General features: G+C 41.1%; 1 long non-coding RNA gene across 1 annotated transcript in view; it reads right to left on the bottom strand.

The window, feature by feature from the left end:
• Positions 1 to 230: 230 nt before the first annotated feature.
• The window catches only part of LOC105542882, a 50,645-nt gene continuing 29,232 nt past the window's right edge, over positions 231 to 21,643 (bottom strand). Inside the window, exons 3-5 of the long non-coding RNA XR_001006548.1 lie at positions 1,666 to 1,772; positions 1,364 to 1,579; positions 231 to 314 (exon numbers count right to left, since the gene is read on the bottom strand). This is a non-coding gene — a long non-coding RNA (uncharacterized LOC105542882). The remainder of the gene's footprint in view (positions 315 to 1,363; positions 1,580 to 1,665; positions 1,773 to 21,643) is intronic.

The raw sequence follows: 21,643 nt of genomic DNA, 5'->3' as shown, positions 1-21,643 counted from the left end.
ATGGCAGAGGACACTGTGGAGGAAACTTGCATGATCTATAGATACCATAGACACCAAATGCTTCCGTTAGAGTTAAGTGTCATTGCCACTCCCACTGAGGTGAGTCTGAGAACACTGAACCCTAGGATTTCCCTGATCTCTGGGGCAACAGAAGCAGCCCCCTCTCCCTTGCTAGAAGAAAGCAGCCTCCCATTACCTGGGTATCACAGGAAGTCCTCACCTGAGGGGACTACTTACAAAATGGCTTTTGTCCTTCACAAGATGCATCCTCACATCCCCTCATTGCCTCCAGCCCACTAGTTAAGGTTCATTCTCTGCAAAACCCCAGAGAAGGAAAAGAAGTCCCATTGCAAAGGCAGTTGATGAAAGTTGTTCACCAAGTATTTGGTGACTGGTTTACTCGCCAAGAGTCGAAGGGCCTAATACTTACCAGCAGAAGTCAGAGAAACACATATGGGGCCGGATCTTGAGAGTGTGGGGTCAGGAGGTGTGGGTATTATACATAAGAGTGACCAGGGAAAGTCTCCTTACACTCTCCTACAACTCACTGTCCTCCAAAGACAATTGTGCCTATCCTAATAATGCTGGTCAGAGGTTTCTTGAAACTTGGACAAGATGACAGCCTACAGGCAATGAGGGAAAGATGCCATATTTGCCATGGCGTGGTATTGAGGAAGGAGTCAGACAGTCCAGGGAGGATTTATTATGCAAAACCAGAGGCCCTGATCTTGTTCCATGTGAGGCCAAGAGGACATGCCTTTATACAAAAATAAGAAACTCACTGGTAAGGGGCCACCAACAATGTTGGGACTCTCACTAGTGATTGTCTTCCATGGTCTATTGTTCAAAGTAGGAAATGCTGCCACAGAACTGACCTCTCTAACATTACTGAAGATGAAGATATTTTGGATGAAGATATTTTTGAGTAGCAGAGGCCAAGTAGCAGCATTCAGCCATCAAAGTGAATATGACTACCACAAAGTGAATATGACTACCTTATGGCAGCAAGGCCAAGGTGCCAGCCTGGGTCCTGTACACACAGCGTATTTCTAGAGGAAAGATAGATGAGTACCCACTGTGAATATTTCTTGACTTGTGTAACCAGAAAAAAAATATTAAGAGAAGGTAAGCTGAAATCGGATGTCTGCTGCCAAAAAGAAAAATGATAATCCCTCACCTAGCTCCCAGATTTGAGTCAGTTCTCAGGCCCCTGGCCTAGTGATTGCAGGGGAGGCTGAGCCCCCTTGGAAAAAAAAAAAACCTCTGCAATGCCACAAACCTTCTCCCAAAGGGACCTGTGTAACTTTACACTAAGAAAATGGAAATATACAGATTTTTCAGGGTATACAGGGTCTAACCTTACAATGACATCAGCAGAACCTGAAATTCCATGGTGACAGCTAATTAGGATGGGAAATTATGAAGGCAGGTGATAAATGGAGTTCTTGTCAAGGCAGGCTCAACAGTGATGATGAGGGTCTTAGGATTCACTCTGTTGTTGCTTCCTCAGTTCCAGTATGCTTAATTGGAAAGGATAGACTTAGCAGCTGGTAGAGCCCTCAAGATTTGTTTTCCTGACCTGTGAAATAAAAACCAGGAAGGAAGAAACAAATGGAAACCCAGAAAGTGCTCATTCCCACCTAAGATAGCAAATCAAAGAAACACCCTAGTCCAGTGGAATGACTGAGATTTATGCCACTCTCAAGAACTCAGCAAATGCAGGGGTGGTCATCCCCATCATATCCCCCCGATTCAATCCATCTACATGGTCTCTGCAAAAAATAGGTGGATTTTCATAAATAACAGCAGACTACCGAAATGTTATCTAAGTCGTAGGCCCAATTGTATGTAGCTGCCGATTTGGATGTGGTATCTTTACTGGAACAGATCAGCACAGCCTTTGGTACCTGGGTTGTGGCTATCCATCTGGCAAACAAGTCATCTTCAAACCTCCTCAGGAAGGATGGTCAAGGTCAGTTCTGCTTTACTAAGAAAGGATATGAGTACACATTCACTGTCTTTCCCCAAGGCTATATGTATTCTCTTCCTCTCTGTCACCTTGACATATCATGCTGGTATACTATATTGTTGACACTATGCTAGTTGGTGAACAGGAAGTGGCTGGTACTCTGGATGTCATAGTAAAACACATAAAGGTGAAACATAAATCATTTACAGTATCAAAGTCCTGCCATATCGTTGAAGATTTTAGGAGTCCCATGGTTTGCAGCATCCTAAGGCAAACAATTACCCCTATGAAAAGGTATATTGTTTGGTAGGCCACTTTGGATTTTTGGAGGCAGCCAATATTGCACTTGAGATTATTTCTTTGACTCATTTCTTGGGTCATTAAAGGTCTACCAGTTTTGAGTGGAACCCAAAGCATAAGAAAACTGCAGAAATTCTAGGCTTCAGGACAATGTACTCTGCTGTTGAGGCCATATAACTCAACAGATCCAACAGTGCTTGGGGTATCCATGGTAGAAAAGGATGCTATAGGAAATCTTGGACAAACCCTAATAGATTTGCGGTACAGAATGGGTAGGGTTCTGGAGAAAGGCGTGTCTACTCCATTCAAGAGACTATTTATTGTTTAATTACTCACTGCTCAAAAAAACAGCTTCTGATGTGATAAGGGGTCAAGAGAGATCAAGCACCTGAAAGTGGGACATGAAGTGATTATATGATAGGCGTTTCCTATTATGAGCTGGACATTGTCAGATCCAACAAGTTGGTAAGGTACGATGGAAATGGTATATTCAGGACCGGGTCTGAGCAAGTCCAGAGGGTGGCTCAGGGCTCTATGTTAGCTACCTCTGCTGTCCTGACACATCTCTCAGCTCACATGTATAAATATGGGGGCAGGAGTGAGGGAACTCTAGGATTCACTGATGAAGGAGGAACAACACAGCTCATTTCTGGTTCATGGATAGATTGGTTCAGATAATCAACGCTGCCTGAGAGTGGACAGCTGTCAACACTACCACTCAACTCAGTGGTGACCCTAAAGGACAGTGATGAAGGGAAACCCTCCCAGAGGGTAGAGCTGTGAGCAGTATGCTTGTTTGTCCACTTTGTATTCCAGGAGAAGTGGTATGAGATAAGGATATACAGGGACTCCTGTGTAGTGGCAAATAACTTGGCTGGTGTTGATCTGGGGTTTAGAAGGGGCAAGTTTAGATGACCAGAGACAAAGTGGTCTGGGAAGAAGCATGTAGATGAACTGTTGGAAGTGGCCACAAAATGTGCAGATCTTTGTGTCTCACATCAATGCCACTAGAGAAGATCCGGCACAGACGGGACACTCACTAACCAGGTAGATGGGAGGAACCGGCTGGTAGATGTCAGTCATCCTCTGTCCCAGCCACCCCAATGCTTGCACAACAGATCCTTGAATGGAGAGTGGCCATAGTGGCAGGGAAGGCCATTATTCAAGGCCTCATCCATCATCCAGCATGGACTCCTTTTCACCAAGACAGCTGGTACATTATTTATTTATTTATTTATTTATTTATTACCAAATAAATAAATGTATTAGATCAGACCACTTCCACCTAGAGGGGGCAGAGTTCATCTTTACCAGAATTTACCTCTATTCTGAATATGAGTTTGCCTTCTCTTTTCTGCTGCAGTGCCTCTGAGAGCACCACTACCCACAGATGTGCAGGGCACCTGACATACTGACATGAAATCCTGAGACATCACCACTGTCAGTGGAACCTGTTTCACTGTGAGGGAGGCATAAAAGTGAGTGCAGGACCACAGGATCTACCATCCTACCACATACCACAACCCTGAAAGAGGCTCCCTGACTGATTGATGCCTCTTAAAGGCTTAGCTAAGCTACCTGAGGGACAACACCCTATAGGGTGGAGGTACTTCCTCTAAGATGCAAGGTGTGTATTGAACTGACCATTGCATGAAACTACATCCCCAATGGCCAGAATACATGAGTCTGTGAACCAAGGGGCAGAAGTAGGATTAACTCCTCTCACCATCACTTTGAGTGACCCACTTTGGGAATTTGAACTTCTCTTCCCTCCAATTACTGACTCTGAGATTAGAAATCATATTCTCCTAGAAAAGAAGTGTTTCCACTAGGGAATATGGCAGTGGTTCCACTAAACCTAAAGTTGTGAAGGCCATCAGGTCACTTTGGGCTCACGTTCATAGACCAGCAGGCAGAGAAGGGGGTAATGGAGGTAGGAGTGGGTATATGCATAGTGGGTATTCCTTGGTTTTCCAAGCCCAGTAATAGTGGTGTGGCTGCACAGCCAGGGGCTAGCAATGGAAACACACAAAAGGGCTTGAACTGCTCACCAAGTTACTGGGTTGCTTTACCTGGTAAACAACCTAAATCACATAGGCGCCACTGAGAGTAGGGGAAATCTAAAATGGGTAATGGGGAAGGGACATGAGGAATTAATTACAGCTGGCTTAATCAGAACTGGCTGTATCTGCTGGTACTTTAGCATGGGACATGTACTTTATGTTGCCTAGGCTGGCCTTGAACTCCTGGGCTCAAGCGATCCTCCCACCTCAGCCTCTGGAGTAGCTGGGACTACAGGCGCATGCCATCATATTCAGCAGGATGTACACTTTTAAAGTGTGGGATCTGCTGTCACCTTGAGGATGTGCTAACTGAGTTGACTTCATGTCGGGCGTGGGTAGATCTGAGCAGGGCAAGGAAGACTGCAGGAGATGCTTGGCATGCCCCACACCATGTCATGCCCTTTGCCCGTCTCTGATTTCAGCCGTAGCTGCAGTGGGTAGCTCCATGCAAACTCACACTCAAGCCAGTTTTGCTTTCTGCTGCAGGGCCTTCTCAGAAGACTTCCCAGCCCATTTGGCCCAGGCTCAACACAGCCCAGAAGTGCAGGGGCATTACCACGCCAGGGGCAATCCTCCAGCAGTGGGAGATATGAGCCTGTGGATCAATGGTCCCACCTCCCATCACTCAGATGAGAAACACCAAGAGGCTTCCTGTACCTTTCTCAGAGGCCACAGCAGGATCAATCCCTGATTGCACACAGCAGCCATCTCAATAATGCACCATTCTATTAGTGTCTCTCCTTCCCTGTCTCACCCTCCCTGCTCTCTCACCCCTACCTCCAGGATTTTCCTCCCACATAAAGTCACTGCTCCCAAGCCCTGCCCCATGCTCTACTTTCAGGAGTTCCCAAACAAAGGCTATAGCTGCACCTGCAAAAGAAGAGGCTACTTGTTAATATGTGATATAAGCCAGAAAAGCAAGAGTCCACCCAAAGTCAGAGGAGAAGAATTCAGAAGAGTGAGGTGGGGGTGGGTATATTATGTGTATGAGGGAGCATTCGGTAACTTCAACCTACCAAGTGCAGTTCATTCAATAAGCCAGTAATATAGGGTTTTAGAGCTGGCAATGTGAGGTATAACATACAAAAGCTTAGAAAGGCATAGGGAGATATCTTTTTCCTTTGCTTTGAGAGCAGGTGCTTGCATCAGCTCTGTGTGTGTGTGTGTGTGTGTGTATTTACACACACATGTACACTAGACTATAAAAAGAAATCACGACATCCATACAGAAGAACCTGGTTATTTGAACCACAGAAACTTTCTCGAGGCCTCACTAGGGGAAGATAGCCTAGCTACAAGCCAAAGACTCAAGAGGAAAAAGCCCCTGGAGTGAATAAAGTGTCTGATAAACCTAAACATATGTGGTAACTGTAGAAATAAGTCCTTTTTCATCTATAGAGGGAGAGAAGTTGCATATATTAATCATGTCTACTCTTGCCCACACTTTCAGGAACCACTTATACGCCTTGTGAAACATCAATGTTCCATGAAACGCAGTTTGGAAACCTGAGCTAAACTCTTGCCTTTCTTCTAGACAATCTCCACTCAGTCATCTCTAACAGATGGGACCCCTCCACTTTGCTAGGATATCCCAGAGGAGACCAGAGCAGAATTCCCTGTGAAGACGTTGCAATGCTGCACCACTTTGACACAGATGAATATTGCCTTAATGCTTTCTCATTGTAGCTCAATCCTCATTCCTCTTGTCCTAATCTCACTGGGAACAGTAAGAAGCCGCCATCATTTTATGTTATACTTTTATATACCCTAAGGTTATTAATGATTAATGAGAATTAAAGGAAGCTGAGAATATATAAAGCATTTCTGATTTGCAGTTTTTCACTCAATTTGATATACAGACTGTGTATATCAAATAGACATACAGACTGTGCTACAATATTTTTTCTCTTATTGGTAGGGGCTAGATCAGTCTCCCCTCCCCCTGCAAAAAAGAGATGTTGAAACCTAAACTCTCAGTACCTCAGAACTGACTTCATTAGGAAACAGGATTGTTGCAAACGTATACTTAAATTAAGATGAGGTCACACTGGAGTAGGGTGGGCCCTGATCTAACATGACTGATGTCCTTACAGAAAGACAGCCACGGACCAGGTACGGTGGCTCATGCCTGTAATCCCAACACTCTGGGAGGCCGAGGCGGGTGAATCACGAGGTCAGGAGTTTGAGACTAGTCTGGCCAAGATGATGAAACCCAGTCTCTACTAAAACACACACACACAAAAATTAGTTAGGCACGGTGGCAGGCACCTGTAACCCCAGCTACTCGGGAGGCTGAGGCAGGAGAATCGCCTGAACCTCGGAGGCAGAGGTTGCAGTGAGCTGAGATCACACCATTGCACTCTAGCCAGAGTGACAGAGCAAGACTCTGTCTCAAAAAAACAAAAAACAAAAAGCAAACAAACAAAAACAAGAAAAGAATGAAAGACAGCCCCATGAAAACAGAGATACACACAGGGAAAATGCCATGTGACAACAGAGTCAAGAGACTGAGGTCATGCAGCTGCGAGCCAAGAAATGCCAAAGATTGCCCACAAACCACCGGAAGCTAGCAGAGGCATGGAATCCTCTACAGGTTTCAGAGGGAGCATGGCCATGCCAACACTTTGATTTTGGACTTCCAGCCTCCAGAACTGTGAGAAATTAAATTTCTGTTGTTTTAAGCCACCCAATTTGAAGTACTTTCATTATGGCAACCCTAAGAAACTAATACATTTACATAAACTATTTCTCTTTGATGAAGTACCTAAGATGTGTTGATCAGGATAAAAGTCTGTCTCTATTTTTCACCCATTTTCTCCCTTTTTGAGGGACTTTGACAGTTTCTGAATTAAGAGGCTATTTTTAGGAATAGTAATGTATGTATCAATTTTGGATGTATTTAATTATAATTTGTAAATGAGCAGCACTACTTTCAAAAAAGTTCTGTCCTACATCCATCTGCGATTCAAAGAGATACTGAACTGACTGACACCCACTACCTCTGCTGGCCTTGATACACAATTTTCCCTAAGAATAGCAGAGCATTATTCTAAAATTAAAATAATCACTAAAGCTGGGTGACAGAATGCCTTTATGTGGGGCCTCTACAGTCCTGGCTATGCCAGATTTAATTAAGGAGTTTTATTTGCATCGATAAATTGTTATCCAAGGTAAAATAAAAGTTATTCGATTTGTTCACACTCAATTTCATTTAGGTGTACAATTAGTAGTTTAAGTCTATTGCAAAATAATTCAGCCAAGAAATCAATTTTAGCACCTACAAAAAAGCCCAACCAGGCTATAATTACAGTCTTCCAAATGCTAATTGCATACAGTTTTGGATGGGAAATATACATATATCTGTATCTCAACTTACTGTTTACCACCAAAAAGTTATACTTGCATAAAACATGGGGAAATTATCTATATTATTTATGACTCTCAAAAGGTTAGAATGCTCCTTTTAAAGCCCGTTTGGATTGGCTCATATTAGTAATTAATTGTCTTCTCTAGCTATATTTGTACCTCTTATTCTTCTTGTGCACTCAAAAGCTAAAATGGGTTGGGCAGAAAGCTCCACAGGCATCAGGGACCAGAGATAAAAGTAGGAACTGGGACCTCAGGAAGAGTCTGGGCATCTCTGGGGCTTCAGTTGTCTAGAGTGTCAGTTTTCTTGGCTGGACAGCCACTTCTCAATGATCTCATCCACAAGAAGAAAGGTCCTGAGTTGGGGAATGACCCCTCTGTGGAGTAATTGGTGAAAACAAAGTTTGTTTCTAAGTAGAAAATTAGATATACGCTCCGGGCTGTCCATAAACTGACATGCTTGATAAACAATGAGAAGTAAGCAACATTCAACAGGTTGTTCTGGGAATTTTAATGTCCTCTAGACCATTCTGTATCTAAAAATTATGGGTAAATACTTTGGAGCAATTTAAGAATGCAAAAGCAGTGCACATTTGAGTTGGATTTTGCTATTTTGACAATATTATCTCACTCTCTGACAAAACCACACTCACTGTGACAATGATGTCTTGCATTTGTATGGCCAGTCACAGTTTATGAAGGTCCAACACATTCTTCCTGGGAGGTAGACTTGCAAGTGATTATTACTATCATGCTATTTCACAGTTGAAGAGGACACTGGGTGAATTGAAAAAGAAACTGAAGTCTGGAGAAACTGGGTAATTCAACCAAGGCCCCATAGCTACTCCAGCTCCACATTCCGTCATTATGCATATTTGACATTTGCATTTCAAAAGCAATGGTGAATATCACAACAAATACAAGTGCATTATTTTCTTTAATGTAAAGGGTTCTTTTATACATTATTCACTGTACCATACAATGCCTTCTTTCCTGGGCTGTGGAGAGAAAGTTCTTAATGTCTCAGCACCATAAAGAACTGCTCTTCTGAGCACTGGAGCAGTTACCCATTCACATAGCTCATTATCTTTCTGGAAAAATGGATGTATTTCCTTCTGGATCACCTTTACTTGTAATGACACCTACATGTCTCTCCAAGGTGCCCCGGTTTTGAAAGGAGAAAATAAGGATTCACTCAGAGATGAATATGGAAAAGCTAGGTGGAATGGGTAGTAGTGAGGACGAGAAGGTGTCAGCTTCATGGTCACAAATCATGGTGATTTCATGTGACTTTGATGCTAAGTTTGCAGAGAGATGTTGATGAATGCAGTGTGTGCAGAAGAGGAATGGTGAGTAGTTGGGAAAGAATTCTTATGAGAAGCTGTTGAAGGAACTGGGAAGTGTTTACTCCGGATTGGAGAAGTCTCAGGAGCCATGACACCTGTCTTCTCTTATGTGGAGAGCCAACATATAGAGAGGCAGGGGGAGGTTTTTGGTGGATGCATGGGGCATAGTGAGATCATTGGGAAAAGACCACCAGGAAGGAAAGTTCACTTCAATTTAAGAAAAGGTCTTCTAACAATTACAGTGACAAACAATGGTCAGAGTGTCTTGTGGAGCTTCCCATCCTTGACTGGAAGTACACAAGCAATGACTAGACACTTGTCAAAAAGAGCACCATATGAGAGTTTCAGCCAAGTGGCCCTGAGATATCTTCTAACCCTAAATGCTGATGATTCTAAGAATAAGTCCTGCTCAGCTCCCTGGTTTCACTATTCATTGGTGTTTGATAGAGACCTCTCTACAGAGCACCTACCATGATCTCAGGGCCATGTTATAGTATCACTCCTTAAGCTTGTTCTTTCGACTCTGGCTGCTTGCCTCTGAAGAGTACTACCAAACCCTGAAGGAACCACGAAGGGCAGATGGGAAATCCCTATTAATTGTTGATGTACTAATTATTTTACTCAGTAGACTTTTGTATCCTCTGAATACCTCAGTTGGTAGGCACTCAATAAAGTCTTGATGAGTGAGTGAATAAATGCCTGTGTGTATGAGTGTGAATGTTTTAACAGCCAATTATGAAAACAATATTCCAGGCTTCAAAGAAAAAAGAGAAGGGCAAGAATACAGAAAACCTTTTGAACTCTTTAAAGCAGGTGTAAGTTAGAAATTAATTAGCAACAACTCTTTGTGTTTTTAAAAAATATTCTTAGCAAACTAGAAATAGAAATTTTTTCTCAGACTGTTTTTTAAAGATTTAAATATAGCATATGTCATATTAGTCAAATATTAAAAGCAACTCCTTTAAAATCAAATAAAGCAAAAATGTTTGCCAGTGCCATTTATAGTGAACATTCTACTGAAGGTTCCTACATTGTGCAATAAGACAAGAAAAACAAAAAAAAAAGTATAAGAACTACAAATTTAAAAACAAAACTGGCATTATTTCCAGATAATATGATTGTCTTCCCCAGAAAAAATCCAAATACATCTGAGATTCGTAAGGTTTCTAGATATAAATTTGATATAAAAAAGTCAACTGCATATCTATACACCAGTTATTAATTGTTAAAAAATTAAAAATTACTACTTACAAAAGCAACCAAACCATAAAATACCTAGCAATAAATATAACAAAATATTAAAGGACTTTTAGGCAAATATTTAAATTCTCTCAGTGACTCCTGGTGGAAGAATAAGTAGTTTTAATCACGTTATAAAAATAGCATTATCTAATAAGGTTAAACATATGCATTTCCTATCATTTAGGAATTCTATTCTCAGGAATATATCACAGAAAAGTACTTTTTCATGTACACAAAAATATACATACAGAAATCCTTATATCAGCATTGTAATAGCAAAACTTGAAAACAACGTCTGTCAGTATCAAATTTCCACCAAAAATAAAAAGGATAAATATATTACAGCATAAATAATACTAATAATGACGATGATGATAAAGGGGGTGAGAGAAAACTGGCAGGTGATGGATGTGTCTATGACCTTGATGGTAGTGATGGTTTCACGGCTGCATACTTACCCTCAAAATCCAGTTATATACATTAAATATGTACAACTTTTTAACATTTCAACAATATCTCAATAAAGTGGTTTGAAAATATAGAGAGAGCAAATTCATTCAATGAAATACTACACAATTAAGAAAATGAATGAACCACAGCTACATGCTCTGGAATGTATTAATCTCAGAATAAAACATGGAATGAAAGAAGCAAAGAAATAAAGATTATATATGATGTGCAAAAAAAGCAAAACTAGACAATTTGTTATTTGGACATACATATGTATGTGATAAAACTACAATAAAAAGTATAAATTGATTAAAACAAAATTTAGGATAGTGGTGAATTTTTGTGGGGATATAGAGGAACTTCATTGGGAAAGAGCTTCAGGTATCTTCAAAGGTATTGATGCTGCACTATTTATTAGGTTGGGAGGTGGGTACATAAGTGTTTGATTTCTTATTTATACTTTCATCTGTGACATATTTTTCAACTCTGTAGAGTCTCTTTCAGGAAATGCTTTTAAACCCAGCATGGTATGTATCTATTCATTCCACTAATGGTGCATTGCTGAATAATATTTATTCTAGAATGACCAAAAATACAACTGGGGTGGCATAGACTTTAAGTTTTAAATATAAAGATTAAGAATTAGTTTGAGGATATTATATAGGAAGCAAGCTATGTCTCATATTTAATAATATTGTAAGGTTTAGAAAGACCTCAGATGGAATCTAGATAGTATTACCACAGTGATATCACCAGTTTTAGTTAATGGTCAAATTGAGGAATTATTTACAAAATAATTGGAATATTCAGAATATGTCATAAGGCAATACTTCAGCTTATGTGTGGGCTACATATGAACTTCTCGGGATTCTTGGTTGCAAACAACAGGAACCAACACTGGTCAACGTAAGGGAAAAAAAAGTTTCTCAGATGGCTGTGAAGTAACTCACGCATCTGGGGGTAAGCTAAGTCTGGAGAGCTGGGGTCGAAAACCAGACTGATGGAAACTTGTGAAGGCCACATCCCAGGAATCGGTCAGTTGCCACCATAGCTATGAACCCTGAGCTGCCCCTGTGTCCTCTCACCTTTACTCTAGATTCAGGTCTGTGATGGGCTTAAGTTATACATCTATGTTTCAGTCACACTTCTATGTTTAAGTCACACGTCTATGTTTTTGCTGCCAGGTTTCAGTATGAACAAATATCTAATCTTTTTCAATTTCTGGATTATATGAACTTAGGAAGGGAATTCAAGTGATAGGCACTGCAGATGGGTGAATGAATGAATGAATGAATGGATGGATGAATGAATGAAAAGTGGAGACGAAGGGAGGCATGAGAGAGCAAGGAAGAAGGAAGACTAAAAATTATCTGCAGTGCTCATTAAGAATTCTGGCTTCTGAACTTCTAAAACTACTGAATCTTAATTTCTGAAGTTGACAGGCAGAGGAGATTCAACAGAAACTGTCTGTGTTTTTAAGCTGCACCCCAGGTGATGTTTTAAACTTTGAGAATTACTGGCATAAATAATGCAGATCCACAAATCAGAAAGTGTTACTCTTTTTGTGCCTTTCAGTGACAGTAACTGACTTTGCTCTTTGAAGGTTTGGGGCATGTCCTAAAAGAATTCCAAATGTCTTTTCTTCCTAATCATCTCTTTACCAATTTATGCTCTCTAAGTGCATTTCTTAAAGTTGCATAGCAGCAATTTCAATTTGAGAATTAACAATGCTAGGATTTGAATAGAGTCCTGAGAAAATATTACCTGAGTATCCAAATAAATAATAATACTTGTCACTTTAAATAGCAATGCCTATATGCCAGGCACTGTTCTAAGTCTTTTACATCTCTTATCTGATTTAATCATTCCAACAAACTCTTTGAAGAGTTTCCAGATGATGAAACTGAGGCAGCAAGATCTTAAATAATCACCCCAGCTAATGACTGAAGTGGCTGATTTGAATGTAGATAATCTGTTCCAGGGTCTTGACCATGATTTAATAACCGTCTCCATAAATATGATTTGATTGGACAAAAGTCTAAAAATTATCTTATTGGTAATAAATAATCAAAATAAAAATAGAAGAAAATTTAAAAATAAAGACCACTAAAATGATCTCTTCTTAATTTGGCCTTGGTAAATCTGTTTTCACTGTCTCTGCTCAGTGGCTAAACAACATGTTAACAAAAGTTTTCTACACACTAAGTTCCTATGAACTCACCAAGTTTATCTGGGCTGATTGTTTCTCTCTTTTTTAAAAAACAGTTTTTTGGCAAAGGTGCAGTGGTGGCTCATGCCTGTAATCCCAGTACTTTGAGAGACCGAGGCAGGAGGATCACTTGAGGTCAGGAGTTCAAGACCAGCCTGGCCAACATGGTGATACTCCATCTCTGCTAAAAATTCAAAAAAATTAATTTGAATTTTTCCCTTCTTAAGTTTACATAATCCAGGTGGTGTGTGCCTATAATCCTAGCTACTCGGGAGACTTAGGTGGGAAGATTGCTTGAACCTGGGAAGTGGAGGTTGCTGTGAGCCAAGATCACAACACTGCACTCCAACCTGGGTGACAGAATGAGATTCCGTCTCAAAATAAATAATAGAAGTTTTATTGAGATATAATTGTTATATAATAAACTATACATGTTTGATGTGTACAATTTGATGAGTTTGAACACATGTATATTCCCTATAAATCATCACCATATATTCAAGGCAATAGACATATCCATCACCTCCAAAAGCTTCCTTGTGTCCCTTTGTTTTTCTGTGTGGTAAGAACATTTAACATGAGATCTACCCACTTAAGATATTTTTAAGTGCAAATAATACATTATTATTGACTATGGAACAGCATATCTCTATAACTAACTCATCTCACATAACTAAAACTTTATTATACTTATGCAACAACATATCTCTATAACTAATTCATCTTACATAATTAAAACTTTATTTCTAATTCCCTATTTTCTTCTCCCCCCAGCTCCTAGGAACTGTATTCTCAGCTTCTGTTAGTGTGACTGTTTTAGGTACCTCATGTCAGTGGAATCATGCAGTATTTGTCCTTCTGTGACTGGCTTATTTCACTAACATCATGTCCTCAAAAGCCATTCATGTTGTCACATATTTTAGAATGTCCTTCTTTTTAAAAACTGGATAATATTCCATTGTACATATAAACCACATTTTCTTTATCCATTCATCTGTCAATGAACACTCAGGTTGCTTCCATGTCTTGGCTACTGTGACTGGTATTTCAATGAACATGGATGCAGATATCTTTTTGAGATTGTGATCTCAATTTTGGGAGGTATATAACCAGAAGCGGGATTGCTGAAATCATAAGTTAATTCTATGTATTTTTTGTTTAAGGATACCATTTTCCACAGCAGCTACACCATTTTACATGCCCACTGACAATGCAGAAGGGTTCCAGTTCCTCCACACCCTCGCAAGTGACTGTTCCTTGCATTCCCGCACAGCCAGCGTCTACTCGTCTTCAGTGAGCTCCAGATCATCGTTAGTAAGCAGCTTCACTTTTTGGAGCTTCATCTTAGCTTACATCTTTATAGTGTAGCTCTCTCCTGGAGGAGCCTAAGGCAAATCTTTCTCAGCTGCTCTTCCTGATTTGTGTAACTTTCCATAACCCAACTGTTAAGGATTCATCCTAGGTTAAATGTAGTTGATTCTCTTAAAACAGGAATTTAAGTCAAATGGAGTATTTTTTCACATATCCTACGTATAAAATAATTACAAACAGAAATGCGCTATGTCCTCAATAGTCATTCGTGTTGTCACATGTTGTAGAATTTCCTTCTTTAGATGTAAGTTTCCTTCGATGTATGCTAAGATGCAGGGTCAGAACAGGCACAAGTAAGAAAGCAGACATCTGGATGGAATGATACGGCTGAAAGAGCTCATTCAAGAGCCCACTGAGCACTTCCTCCATGTTCAACATAGAGGTCATCTGAGAAAAACAGGATGTGGCTCCTGCCTGCAGTGGCACCTATCACAGTTAGACAAACAACACCAGCCACTGCAATGGAACAAAAGCAGATCATATACGCTAAAGAGTGAAACTGAATATTCCCATAAACAGATGGGAAAAAATGTGGGCTGGATGACAGAAGTGCTGGGTGATTCACACATAGCTGGTTGAACAAACATACCCAACGGGGCCTATTAATGAACAAATGTCAACAGATAGTGAGATCTCTATTGACTCTACCCTCACTGCAGACTTGTCCGACATTTTGATAAATGATTTGGATAAGAAGAGTAACAGTATAATTGATCGAGTCTGTGATATCATGAAACTGGAAGTGATAGTAAACACATTGAATAACAGAAGCAGAATCCTAGATGCCTACAGTATTGGTCTGATCTGCCAGCATGGTCAGTGGGGTGGTGTGTCCCAACAAAGGGAGCAGACACACTTCTCCTGACCAGCGCTGCACTGACCACACCTATGGCGGCCCTTCTAGGGCAACTCACTCAAACGGGGAATTTTAAATTAGATCAGATTCTGGAAAGAGTGACCAGGAGAACATGCCTTGAGACCAATGGAACTGAGGGGAGAATAGGCAATCTAGCATAGAGAAGATAGCCTATGGTCAGTTGTTATTTCCATATGTTTAAAAAAATAGATGTGAAATAGGACTTCAACTTATTTGATGTCATTTCACAAGGTTGAACCTCACAGATTTTGACTTTCTAGCATAAGCCTTTCAAAGAGAAAGAAAAAGAATATTGATTTAGTACCTATCCAGCGCCAGAAACTGTACTTAGCATTTTACGTCCTTCTTCTAGCAATCAAATAAGATAAATTATTATCCCATTTTACATACTATTCCATTAATCTATTGCTGAATAACAAACTACTACAAAACTTAGTACCTTAAGGCAACAATTGATTATTCTTATACCTCACCGTTTTGCGGGCCAGGAATATGGACAGGATGGAGGAAGAATAGCTTCTCTCTCTCCCATGGTGTCTGGAGCCTCTTGTGGAATGTCTTAGCTGTTTAAGTAACTCTCTTTCTCCACCCAGCCTCTTCACCTATGGGCTTCCTCACAACATGGCAGACTCAGGGTAGAACTTCTTAGTAGCTCAGGGCTCCAGAAGAGTGAGGCAGATGCTGCCACTCCTTTTAGGTCTAGGCATGGAACCAGAGCAGCATCGCTTCCTCTGCGCTCTGGTGGTTGGGGTAGTCATAGGGCCAGCCCACGTTTAAGAAGAGGGATTAAAAACAATATCAAAATGATTCATGACTGTTTTTAATTCATTACACAGATGAGGAAGTACAGGAAGGTGAAAAGTGGCAGAGCCAGGACTCAAACCACATCTGACCCATTGTCATTTCCTTCCCCCTTCTTATTACCCTCAGTAATGCATCCATGTATGTGGGCTCAAGGGTCTCCTCTAAGATGACTTTAAACTGTGTGTTTTCATCCCCAGCCTTGCTGCTTAGCTCTATCTCCAGTGGAAACTGCACATCTCCATTTGAATTTCCTGGAGCCAACTCAGAATTATTAGGATGAGACAAGAATTCAGAATTCATCACAGGTCCTATCTCCATCCCAATCTAGGCAAACCAGCAGCCCACCAGTCACACTGGCTCAGAACTTCATGTTGACCTCTGTCCCTGCACTTTCACTTTTTTCCTGTGTCCAGTCAGTCACCATTGCTAAGCTCTGTAAATTCATGAGCACAGCAGTCTTCAAGGCTGCTCAAAAACCAGTTCTACCTACACCCCCTCCAGCCACCTACCATGCTCACCATCCCCAGCCACACTGCCTGCTGCTCCTCCAAAGCCTCTCCACAGACACCATCTCCCCAGAAAGACCATTCTATCAAACATTACTGATATTGTTATGTCTGTTTATTTGATTATTTATTTATTGTCTGTTTCTCCTACTAGAACAATGCTATTCAACAGAAATATATTTTAAGCCACATCTGTAATTTTACATTTTATAGTAGCCACATTTAAAAGGGCCAAAAGAAACAGGTGAAATTAATTTTAAGAATTTATTTCTCTTAATCATGTGTATCAGTCCATTTTCACACTGCTATAAAGATACTACCTGGACTGGGTAACTTATGAAGAAAAAATATCTAATTGATTCACAGTTCTGCATGGCTGGGGAGGCCTCAGGAAACTTACAATCATGGTGGAAGGTGAAGGGGAAGCAAGGCACATCTTACTTGGTGGCAGACAATAAAGCGCAGGGGAAAATGCTGCTTTTAAACCATCAGATTTCATGAGAACTCCCTCATTAACACGAGAACAGCATGGGGGAAACTTCCCCCATGATCCAATCACTTCCCATCAGTTCCCTCCCTCAACATGTGGGGATTACAACTCTAGATGAGATTTAGGTGAGGACAGAGAGCCAAACCATATCACCATGATATCCAGAATACTACTATTTCAACATGTAATCGATATGAAAAATCATTAATGAGATACTTTACATTTTTTAGTCTAAATTTTGAAATTGGATGTGTGTTTTGCACTTTGTTTACCTCTCATTCAGACTGGCCACATTTCAAGGGCTTGGTAGCTACACGTGCTAGTGGCTGCCATCTTGGACAGCGCAGCTCTAAAACAGAAGCTCTTTGAGGGTGTGCACTTTGTTCTCTTTGTTCACCTGTCTCTTCAAGGTGCCCTGAATTTTGCCTAACCCTTAAAAAATATTTTCTTACTGCATGTGTGCAGGAATGCAATGAATGAAATGCACCCCTTGCTTTGATTGTCCCCTACCCCTTCCTCCTGACCTCACAGTGGCAGAAGCCTCCTACCTGTCAAGCATCTACAGGTGTGGCAAGGAACTGCTCCTTTCCAGCTTAAGATGCTCTTCCCACACCACCAGTTTCTGTCTTGAGCCTCTTTCCACTGGTGAGAGGCCTCAGAATAAGGCTTGTCTGGTGGCCCCAGCCAATGGACACCTGCCTCTTCCCATCTCTTCCCATAGCACAAGAGTGTGTGACTTCAGTCCTCTCTCCTCACCCCTGTCCTACCCTCCCACTGATCTCCACTCCTCACCTTCATCCTGAGGTCCAGAGCAGAGTCCCTGAGAGCTTGTACTGAGGTTGAAGAATGCTGACCTCTGACTTCTCACTTTTTGAATGAGAAAACCTAGAGTCAGAGGCCTGCGTGGTTTGAATCTGTGCTCACTTTGATTCTGAGGCTCTTTGAGGGACCCCACCTTGCACGTCTGTCCACTGTTTCTGGGACAACCTGGTGCCAGCTTGCAGCCTAGCTCTTAGCCTTGGCTGACAGTTCCAGTCTTTGCATCCCTGGATGTCACATCCTGGGGTGGCACAGAGCACTCTGCTGGCTTGGAGCTTCTCCCCAACTAACGTTTTTGAAAGCTTCTTTGAGATATAATTTACATACCATACAATTCACCCCATTAAAGTATATAATTCAATGGATTTTACTGTATTTACAGATATGTGCAACCATCTTCACAGTCAGTTTTCATATCACCTCAAAAAGAAACCTTTTAGTCACTTCCCTATCCTCTCCCCCAGGCCCTGGCAATCATGAATGCACTCTTCATTTCTATGGATTTGCCTATTCTGGATATTTCATATGAATGAAATCATACAGCATGTAGTCTTTAGTGACTGGCTTGTTTTATAGCATAATGTTATCAAGGTTCATCTAGGATGTAGCATGTGTCAGTGCCTCACTCCTTTTGATGGCTGATAATACCCCATTGTGTGGATAGACCCATCACCCATTGATGGACATTCGAGTTTCTCCTGCCTTGTGGCTATTATGAATAACGTTGCTGTGACCATTCATGTAAACCCCTCCACTGATTCTTCCTACCTCTTGCTGCCAGATTAGTCTTCAGCAAGCATTAGAAAGCAGGTCAGTCCACTGTTCCTAACGTCTGCCATTGGTCCTGGCACTGGAGGCCCTTCATCACAGTGACCTTCTCTACTCCCCCCACCTGGCTGCAGAGAAGCAGTGAAAGGTCGTGGTCAAGGTTAGGGTCTGAAAGCCAGGGCCTCACCTCCCAGCTGGTAGTGAGCTCAGTCAGACAGAAGGCCAGCCCAGGTTCAGGGTTTGGGAAGAACGGCAGCTACTCACTTTGGTTTACTATCAACATGGCAAGGACATGAGGGATGTGCTCCCAGGGCTGCCCTCTGCTTCTCACAGAGACAGACCCCAGGCTCCAAGAGGCAGCCTGCCAGGCTGAGTGAGCCATTGCCTGAGAAGCAGGGCCCACCACCCTTCTCATACCATTTTAGGCTGGGGAAGGGGCCACAGCAGCTCTTAGGGGTCCACCACCTTAGCACTGCAGTCACACCCTCTCTATTGTCTCTTACTACCTCACCAGGTACCACCACCACGGTGATTTTAGACAACTTATTTAACCTCTCTGTGCCTCAGTCTGCTCCCCTGGCAAATGGGGATAATAATAGTACCAACCTCAGAACATTCTTGAAAATGCATGCCTGAGTGCTTAAACCCAGCCAGAACAAGGAAAGCTCCATGCGTGTTAGCGATTCTTTCTTCCCAAATCACACTTTGTTGTAGCAAGATTTATCTCCTCCCCATGGTCCTCTCTTCACAGCCGAGGTCTGAATTTTCTGCTTTATCTAAGTTCTGGCTATTTGTATTAGTTTCCTATTGCCGCTGCAACACATTGTCACAAACTCCGTGGCTTAAAACAACATATGTTTTTTTCTCTTAGGATTCTGGAGGTCAGAAGTCCAAATGAGTCTTGCTGAGCTAAACTCTGAGTGCCAGCAGGGCCATGTTCCTTTATAGGGGCTCTGAGGAAGAATCTGTTTTTTGGCTTTTTCCAACTTCTCCCCTCCCACTCCCGCATTCTCCCTTCAACACGCTAGTTCACTTCTGTACAAAGTTGAGTGCAGTTCACCACAGACTCCTCTCCCTGTTAAGTCAGCAATTGTTTTTACTGATTTAAGTCTGTCCCGATCACTTTAATCAGTGTCCAGCTTTGTTTATCTTTGATCATCCCCCTCGTCCATCCTCCAAGTCAGCAATGGCCTGCAGAATCCTTCTCCCATCATGTCAGCCTGCTGCTGTGAGTTTGTTGCCTTGTCTTCTCTGACCCTCCCGCCTGCCTCTTCTTCCACTTGTGAGGACCCTTGTGATGTCATTGGGCCCCCAGATAATCCAGGATTATCTCCCTATCTCAAAGTCAGCTGATCAGCAACCTTAAACCCATCTGCAACCTAATTCCTCCTTGCCAAGTAATGTAAGATTTTCAGAGGTCTAGGAATCAGATGTGGACTTTTGGGGGCCATTATTCTGCATGTCATACTATTCTGTTTTTCCCCAACATTATTGGGGTATAGTTGACAATTAAAAATTGTGTCTATTTGAGGTTAACTCAATGATTCAATATATGTATACATTGGAAACTGTTCACCACAATCAAGCAAATTAATACATTCATCACCTCACATTGTTATCATTTTTTGATGCGGTGAGAACACTTAAGAGCTACCTTCTTAGCAAATTTCAAGTATACAATACTGTTAACTGTAGTCACATTGCTGCATGTAGCTCTCCAGACCTTATTTACCTTACATAATGACCTCGCTCATACCCTTTGACCAACATCTTCCCATATCCCTCCCCCTCAGCCTCCAGTAACCACTATTCTATTCTCTGTTTTTATGAGTTTGACATTTTTGGATTTCAGGTTTGTGTTGTCACAAATAACAGAATTTCCTTCTTTTTAAAGGCTGAATAATATTTCATTGCATATGTATATACAACATTTTATCCATTCATCTGTCAATGGACATTTAGGTTATTTCTGTATCTTGGCTATTGTGAATATTGCTACAATGAACAGATATCTGTTTAAGATACTGATTTCATTTCCTTTGGATATAGACCTCACAATGGGATTGCTGATCACATGGTAGTTCTATTTTTCCTTTTTTGAGAAACTTCCGTATTGTTTTCCATGATGCCTGTACCAATTTACATTCCCATCGATCTTGGACAGGGTTTTTCTTTGCTTGACATCCTCACCAACATTTGTTATCTCTTGTCATTCTGATAATAACCATCCTAACAAGTGTGAAGTGACGTCTCACAGTGATTTTGATTATCACTTCCCTGATGATTAGTGATGTTGAACATCTTTTCATATACCTGTTAGTCATTTGTATGTCTTCTTGGGAAAAATGTCTAGTCAATTCCTCTGCCTACTTTTTAATCAAGTTTTGTTTTCTCTGTTGAGTTGTGCAAGTTGCCCATATATTGTGGATATTAACCCCTTATCGGATGTATGGCTTGCAAATATTTTCTCCCATTCTGTAGGTTGCTTTTTGTTGTTGTTGATTGTTTCTTTTGCTGTGCAGAAACTTTTTAGTTTGATGTAGCCTCACTTGTTCCTTTGTGCTTTTGGTTTCATATCCAAACCATCATTGCCAAGACCAATGTCATGAAGCTCTTTCCCCCTATGTTTTCTTCTGGGAGTTTTAGAGCTTCAGGGCTATGTTTCAGTCTCTTTGAGTTGATCTTTGTGTATGGTGTAAGATAAAGATATAGTTTCATTTTCTTACATGGGGGTAGTCCCTTTTCTCAACACCACTTATTGAGGAGACTGTCTTTTCCCCATTGTGTATTTTTGGCACTTTTGTTGAAGATTTGTAGATTTGTTGACCACACATGTGTGAGTTATTTCTGGGTTTTCTGGTTTTTTCTATTGTTCTATGTGTCTGTTTTTATGCCAGTACATGTTATTTTGGTTAGTATAACTTTGTAATATATTTTGAAATCAGATTGGGTAAAGCCTCCAGCTTTGCTCTTCTTGCTCAAGATTGCTTTGGCTACTCTGAGTCTTTTGTAGTTCCACATGATTTTTTTTTCTTTTCTTTTCTTTCTTTTTTTTTTTTTTTT

Source organism: Mandrillus leucophaeus, unplaced genomic scaffold (assembly GCF_000951045.1).
Source record: "Mandrillus leucophaeus isolate KB7577 unplaced genomic scaffold, Mleu.le_1.0 Scaffold27, whole genome shotgun sequence".
NCBI classification, from domain to species: domain Eukaryota; kingdom Metazoa; phylum Chordata; class Mammalia; order Primates; family Cercopithecidae; genus Mandrillus; species Mandrillus leucophaeus.
This window is presented reverse-complemented; position numbering and strand designations above follow the sequence as displayed.